The sequence below is a fragment of the Sturnus vulgaris genome, chromosome 1, assembly GCF_052056855.1.
Source record: "Sturnus vulgaris isolate bStuVul1 chromosome 1, bStuVul1.hap1, whole genome shotgun sequence".
Lineage (NCBI taxonomy): Eukaryota > Metazoa > Chordata > Aves > Passeriformes > Sturnidae > Sturnus > Sturnus vulgaris.
Window position 1 is genome coordinate 36,213,587 of NC_142243.1, and position 7,136 is coordinate 36,220,722.

Sequence of the window (7,136 nt, forward strand, 5' to 3'; positions counted from 1 at the left end):
TTTTGGTCTTTCTTCCCATGACTGTTTTTCCTTTCTCTGAGATCCCCAGGGACGCTCTTAGCCCTGGCAAATTGCTGCCCCGTTACAGCTTGATCAACATGCAGCTATATCAACATGAGAAGAGGTGGTTGGGTTGCAGTTTCTTTTCCAGAGAAGCTACGTTGTGCAGTTCCTCACATGCATCCGTTATGGACAGACTGAGGGAATAAACTCATAGAAATATTCTGTGAGGGAATAAACTCTTAGAAGGTGAGCCCCAGAGATGGCTCGAGCTACTCGTACTTTCCTGACTTCTGTAGAGTAAAATTGTGTAGTTTAGGTGTGTAAACACGTTGTCCTGAGGCAGAAGCTAAAAACCTGATCCTGTGTCATTGTGTTTCTCCCCTGCTTTCCTTCACCCCTCTTTCAGGGCACTCGTACCAAGTGCGTAGATCACAGCATGCCGCGTATCGGGTGTCTCCGACAGCTGCTGACACACTTGCAATGCATGCATAGCACCAATAGCTTCAAATGCAAGAGGGAGCCCAAAGACTTCAAAGCTTTCATAAGGTTTGCTCATAAATTCTGTTTTACTCCAGGTGGTGTTTCTATGTGTTTAAAAATCTGCAAAATTTCAAAGTGAATAGATGATCAACCCTGAAAAGCAGACATTGCACTGACCACATTCCAGTGCTTTTTGAAGTCCTGAAGAGCATTCTGGGGGCTACTGTCTCTTTTTTTTCCCCCCCAACATGTATAATATAGTTTCTCTTTTAATTTTATATACAATTTGTTGTACTATTTATGAAGACGTTTTTTAAAATAGGAAAATCTCTGTGAGAAGAGTTAACTGGAATGATGGAATGTAAACCTGACATGATAAATTCTTGAAACCATATACTTGCCATTCATCATTTTATTGAAAACAGTGCCTGTCCTTTCTTGTAGTTCACTATTGTATGGTAATGTGTTTCTTCATATTGGAAGTTATGTTTCAGTATTTTCAACTATTGTGTCATGTATATTTTAAAAATAACATTGTTTCAGCTATTTATATAATGATTTCTCTGATGGCAGTAAATGGGAATCCCAGCTGAATTTCTGACAAAGTAAAATCAGATGGTTTTCTCTTGCAGTGTACTGTCTACTTTAACTATTTCATATGCTTCCTCTGAAAGTGTTTACAACTTACTGAACAAATTGTACTTTGATCTTGGGGCAGTTGTTGCAACTAACAAATAACATCTATTCTTTTTCCTAAGTATTCCTTATTCTTATTCCTAAGTATTTAATATTTCCTATAATTTCAAAAGTCTCTTGCTTTAACTGTAGCTATCTGAAGTTCAAACTGTTGAAAAATAAAATTTAAATTAAGTGAGATAGAAGGTTTTGGATAATAATCAGGTGTTTAGTTTTGTTATTCAATCAGGGCATGGCAGCCATACACATTTATTGATGTAATACTGCTGACTAGAAGAGTCAATGCATACAGAAAGACCACTAGAAGCACCAGTTGCACTGACAATAGATTAAAATCAAGGAACAATTTTTAGTATTGGTTTCTATTAATTGACTAAGTAATCATTTTGCTCAGAAGGATTTTAATTACGGACTTAGTGTCCTTATTATGCACTTACACAGACTAAATGTTCATGATCCGGCAGTAAAATATGGTTAGAGTAAAAAGAAAGTGGGAGAATAGCAGAAAAGGCATTCAAAAAGACTGGTAAATAACCTAGAGTAAAGACATGATGCTTGTGTAATTCTCACAGTAAAATTTTGAATGTGATGTACGACTAACTAGATTTTCACTTCCCAGAATTTCTGGGAGGTTTGTTGAGGTTTTTTGTATAAAATAATATCAGCCAATATATACACAGAAGTTATCTTGATTTTAATCAAGTATGCTCACCCAGAAGAATCAAGCTAAGGTTGCATGTCCAAAATCAGCTCTATTGCTCTATAGAACATCTTCTGCTCTGAGCAAGAAAGTATTTAACTCTGTCTAGGTTACACAGTCAATTGTCAGGCTGTCAAGCCTTGCATCCTGGTGCCTGTCTTTTACTGAAAGGAAAAATATTTCTTTTTTCCTACAGTATTTCTGTAGATCACGCTCCTTGAAAGAGTTGTTTTAATAATTTGTTCCAGAAAAAAGGCAAAAATCAATTAAAAGAAACCACAGTGAAGTGAAATATATTTCTATTTATTCCATGGTTTTAATTGAACTCTGAGACAGAAGAAAAACACTTATTAAGAAAAGATACTAATGTGTAGAGTTCGAACGGCGACCCGAGACAGAAAACCCCACACTCTGTGATCCATGTGACAAAAGCCTTTATTGAGTTCTAACCTCGGTTTTTATACCCCTTTCAATGTTCCCGGGCAAGTGTCTGTGATTGGCTCCCAGGTCAGGCTGCCCAGCCCCCTGACCAGTAGCTCTCTGCAGCCAGGGCTGGAACTCCCTGGATTAAATCCTTGTCTGTCTCCATTTCTGTCCTATCTCTGTTCTTTGGGGGCTGGCCTTTTAAGCCAGGTTATTTATCCAATAAGTAATTCAGAAAAGTTGCTAGGCTAAAGTAAATTATGTGGATTTTGACTGCTATTCAATGAAGGCACTTCTTTCCTGTTTTATACATATATATTCCTCATTTTGTGGTATTGTGTTGCAAGGTTTCTAACAGGACAAGCTGACACCAGCATACAGTTAATTGTTTATCAGCAGAAGTGTGTGTGTGTTAACTCTCCCGTTAAACCTTCAGAAGTGAAGACATAACACACTGCAACTCCTACTTAGCACATGTAGGCCCAGTGTTTACCCCCATGGACATGATCAAATGAAGACAATTATAGAAGGAACTCGGGCTGCCAAAAAAATTCAGCTGATGTTATTTACTTACTCCCCTATAATGGAAAAGATGCAGTTTTTCTCAAAGGAGTGAAAGTGTTTAATATTCTACTATAATGAGAATTCACAAAGCATATAATGCTGAAATTACAAAGCAAAAGTTTTATGTCTTTTTCTTTGTGCAAATTTAATGAAAGCTTTTGATCACTATTAACACTTTTGTTAGTTAAAAAAAGCTTGGGTTTGAAGAAGTTATAAAAGCTCATTGTGGGCTATTTTATTGGCATGCTCCTGTAATAACAGAGTCAGATGCCTCAAATGACAAAAGTAGATGACTTATGAAATGTCTTATGTCTCACAAGTCAAACGCTTCTATATATATGCAGTGCTTACTAACAAATATAAGGAGGGAAAAAATGAAATCCAATCCTTTGCAGAATCCCGGCTCTCATCTGGTTTTTGTAACTCTGTAACTTCTCCTTAGAGAGCAGAGTGCAAGGCCAAGAGATGGGAAACACTGTATGTTCTTTTTAATGACTCCTCAGAAACACTTCAAGAGCAGGTTTGTTGTCCTGGTCCCTCTGATAAAACGTGTGTGCCTCTGCTGAAATGGGCATGATGCAAGTCTTTTCCAGGGTGCCTGCCTTTCCTCCTAGAAGAAAATGCAAATTTTGCTTCACTGAAACTTTATCCAAGAATACCTCAAATAGTCTTGCTACAGAATAAATTTTCCAAATGGTGATATTAAAGACAAAGATTTGATTTTCAGCCTTTTCAAGAATGGCAAACTAACAGCATGCTATTAGAATAGGATAAACTGTAATTTTCTGTTAAAATAACTCCAGGATTCCCAAAAAAGTTACTCAGATTTAGTGCCTAGGTCAAGACTTTTTAAAAAGACTTAATTTCTAGTTTGCAAACTGAGGCCTTAAGGAAGGCCTCTGATATCCAGAAAGTCCTTCCTGTCTGCTCTTTAACTTTCCCTTAAAGTCTTCTCTTTTAATGGGCAGGAAGGGAATACTCTCTTTCAAATTTTAAAAACCTTGACCTTTTGAAAACATATATACAAAGAGTCTCATTCTCATAGCAATATGATTTAAAGCTGTGCTGCAACCAACTAACCACTGCAGCATGATAGTCTTGAAAACAGGCAGTTTAGAGAAGAACTGTTGAATTACCTTGATTTAGAAAAGCACTCCTTTTGGATTCAAGAGCCTGTAGGGGAAGAGTAGATTTACTTTTAAGCTCTTGTTAATTCTCAACCATCACACTGAGTAGGCTGGTAGCCAAACTAAAAGGCATTATAGGTAGGATAGAGAGCAAACATTCCTTAAGCTGTATTTAATAGGCTAAAATGGTTGAGCTGCTTGATTAAAAAAAAAAAAAAAATCCTCAGAGTTATAGAATCATAGAATATCCTTAGTTGGAAAGGGCCAATAAGGATCATCAAAGTCCAACTCCCAGGGAACTCCTATAGTCACTGCTAGCATAATGAACTTTCCAAAACCGCAAAAAAAGAATTATTTTAATGTACACAATGTTAATAAATGCTCTGCAGTAGACACATCTGTCAATTTATGTTTTCCTACCTCTTTCTGACACCTTTAGGGCACATTGTACTGCCTGCACATTTTATGGGCATATAACACACCTGCACCTTGCAGATGTTGTATACAATAATGCATTATTTAGAGATAAATTTGGCTTTGGATTAATTATTAATCAGATTCCAACTGTAATGGGACAGCTTAAACATGCATACTTTATTATAAACAAGTACAACAAACAAGTATGTGCTAGACTGTCACCTGAACAATCAAGTCAAGCAATTTAAATTATCACCAGAATTGTAGAGATACTTACAATAATGAAAAAACATATTTCAAGCAGAGGTGTCAGAAAAGCAACATTTAAACAAGATAATTGCTAATTAAAGTTTTTCATGTTTGAATAAAAAGTATTTGGTGTATTAGCAATAATCTGTATTTGGCTTCTTTAAACACTGGCCATGTAGCCACTGGTTAAGGGTTTAAACATATCCTGTTTCTTGGCATGTTTCTACTGCCACACTATTTGAGTTAGAAAAGTTCAATGGGTAATGTTAGCTTAGCTGTGGAACTTTGATATTTAATAGGATTTTATGAAAAAGGCTAATATGTGCACATGACAGCAAGTCCTCACAGTTAAATATTGTCATAGAAGGGTCTTTTGATTCCAGTATAATCCTTATTTCATTTAACAATTAAACAAATAGAGCCTGGTGAGCCCACTACTGAATAATGATAATGAAAACGTTTCTTCACCTCTTGATCTTCAAAAAGTTCTGGCAAAGAAAGTATGCAGTTCACATTAGTATCACATGAACTACTTTGGAATCCTGATCTCACAGGGATAAACAAGGTCTCTATGGAGTAGCTCAGTCTTGGTGACCATTTCTGGGATTTGGTTTATCAGAAATGCCTCCTTTTGTACATGGAAATATTTTTCAGCTTTAAGCATTCAAAATGCATTTGAATAAACACCATGCTAATTTAAAGAAGTCCTGTAAAACAGAATGGGACAAAAAGAAAAATCAGTGAATGGTCATCAGAAGAAATCTTAGATTTGGAGAATTAATTATTTGCTACTTCTGTCTTGCTAGCATAACCCTTCTAGTTTAGTGTCTGATACAATGTTTCTATCAGTAATTGAATTTCACTACTTAGAAGAAGCATAATACAGATAGTATTACATTGATTCATGTTAAGACTAGATTCAGAAGTTTTCCTATTTGCATTGGATCATCATCTTCACAGTCAAAAGTCTGGCAATGTCTGCAGGTCTTGATATCATTCATTACGGAATTGCCAGGGCTAAAGTTCAATGATTTCTTTTTCAGTGTTGTTATCTTGTTTCTATACAGGTTGGACAGATAGGCAGAGTTGAAAAGGGTTTTTTCAATCCTTTTTTTTTTCTCTGAGACAGGACTGATCAAATTTTGCTAAAGGTCTTAAAACTAGTATTCTGCTATGTGCATCTGTGACAATTGATAAAAGATTCGTGTTAATCACAAAAGCATTGGGGTTTGTATAAACCAGAATACTAAGCTGAAGTGAAGCATGGACACTAGATAAAGGAAATTATATGATTAAATAATTCTGTTTAAAATCACCTTGTTATGTTATATTATGTTGTATTATGTTACATTACATTATGTTATATTATGTTTTTCAAATAAGTTGTATCGGCTACCAGCTTGCAAAATCGGACTTCCCAAAAAGCCCTTCCTACCTTTGTCTAATCAATACTGCCTATCCCAAAAACCAGACTCCCAGAACTTCTTTGGTGGTCATCTACAAGGACCGGATAGCAATCTGTGACTGATTGTCACCCAAAGGCTTTGTGAATTTGTGAACAAGGAGAAACCACAGTATAAGAAGAGGCTGCAAACAAAGGTTCGGTGGAGCGTGGAGTGGGTGGAGCGTGGAGTGGGCGGTGACCCCTCACGTTGCCCAGCGCGCTGCTTGCTCTGTCTATATCAAATAAAACAACCTAAATTTTGCTGAATATCGAGACTTTTGTCTCTCATTTATAACACATCTTAAGCAGCAAGATGACAGAAAGCACACATCTTCCTCACCAATTTACTGGCAACACTCTGTGACAAATGATTCTAATAACATTTTGTGCCTGTTGCGTATAAATTTCATCTTTCAGAAGAAACAGTGACGCTCCTAATGACAAAGTGTCTCCTGTAGGGATGGTTTGTGATGTCCACATCTGTAGATACAATATTGGATAATATTTAATATTCAAGGATGACTTTTCCTAATTAAAAGGCAAGGCAAGTTGTTGAGGCAAGAGATGTTCACATAAGAGCAAATGGTAAAATCACTGTTTCACTGTTCATGAAAACCACAAACTTTGGCTATTTCAGATCTTAAGTTTAATATTAATGTCCCTAGTGTTTACTGCCTAAATCCTGCAAATGTGCAGGTTTTCATTTAACCTTAAGCTTTGTTAATAGTTTGATTAAATTGGGACCATATATGAGTCACGTAGCAGGGTCAGATTCTGAACTTCCTCGACCCACTAGAAATGATACTGGATAAGTAATGTTGTCCAAAGAGTGTCATACTTTCCTCCAATCTGCATCACACCTTATGGTTCCTTTTCTGCTGCAGTGACAAGCACCATTGTTCAGATTGCGGACAGAATATTGAAGAAAACGCTCTCACCAGCACCAGTCTGTAAGCTGGTGGCTGTTCAATGACCATGGGGACACAAATGTGAATCTCTTCAGGAAGAGGAGATTGAAATGAGGGCTCTCATC

At 36.6% G+C, this 7,136-nt stretch overlaps 1 long non-coding RNA gene across 2 annotated transcripts in view; it reads left to right on the forward strand.

The window, feature by feature from the left end:
- LOC148225154 (uncharacterized) overlaps positions 1 to 6,370 on the forward strand; it is a 31,664-nt gene extending 25,294 nt beyond the window's left edge. For both annotated transcript variants that reach the window (XR_015803299.1, XR_015803298.1), the window contains one exon: positions 410 to 6,370. This is a non-coding gene — a long non-coding RNA (uncharacterized LOC148225154). The remainder of the gene's footprint in view (positions 1 to 409) is intronic.
- The last annotated feature ends 766 nt before the right edge of the window (positions 6,371 to 7,136 follow it).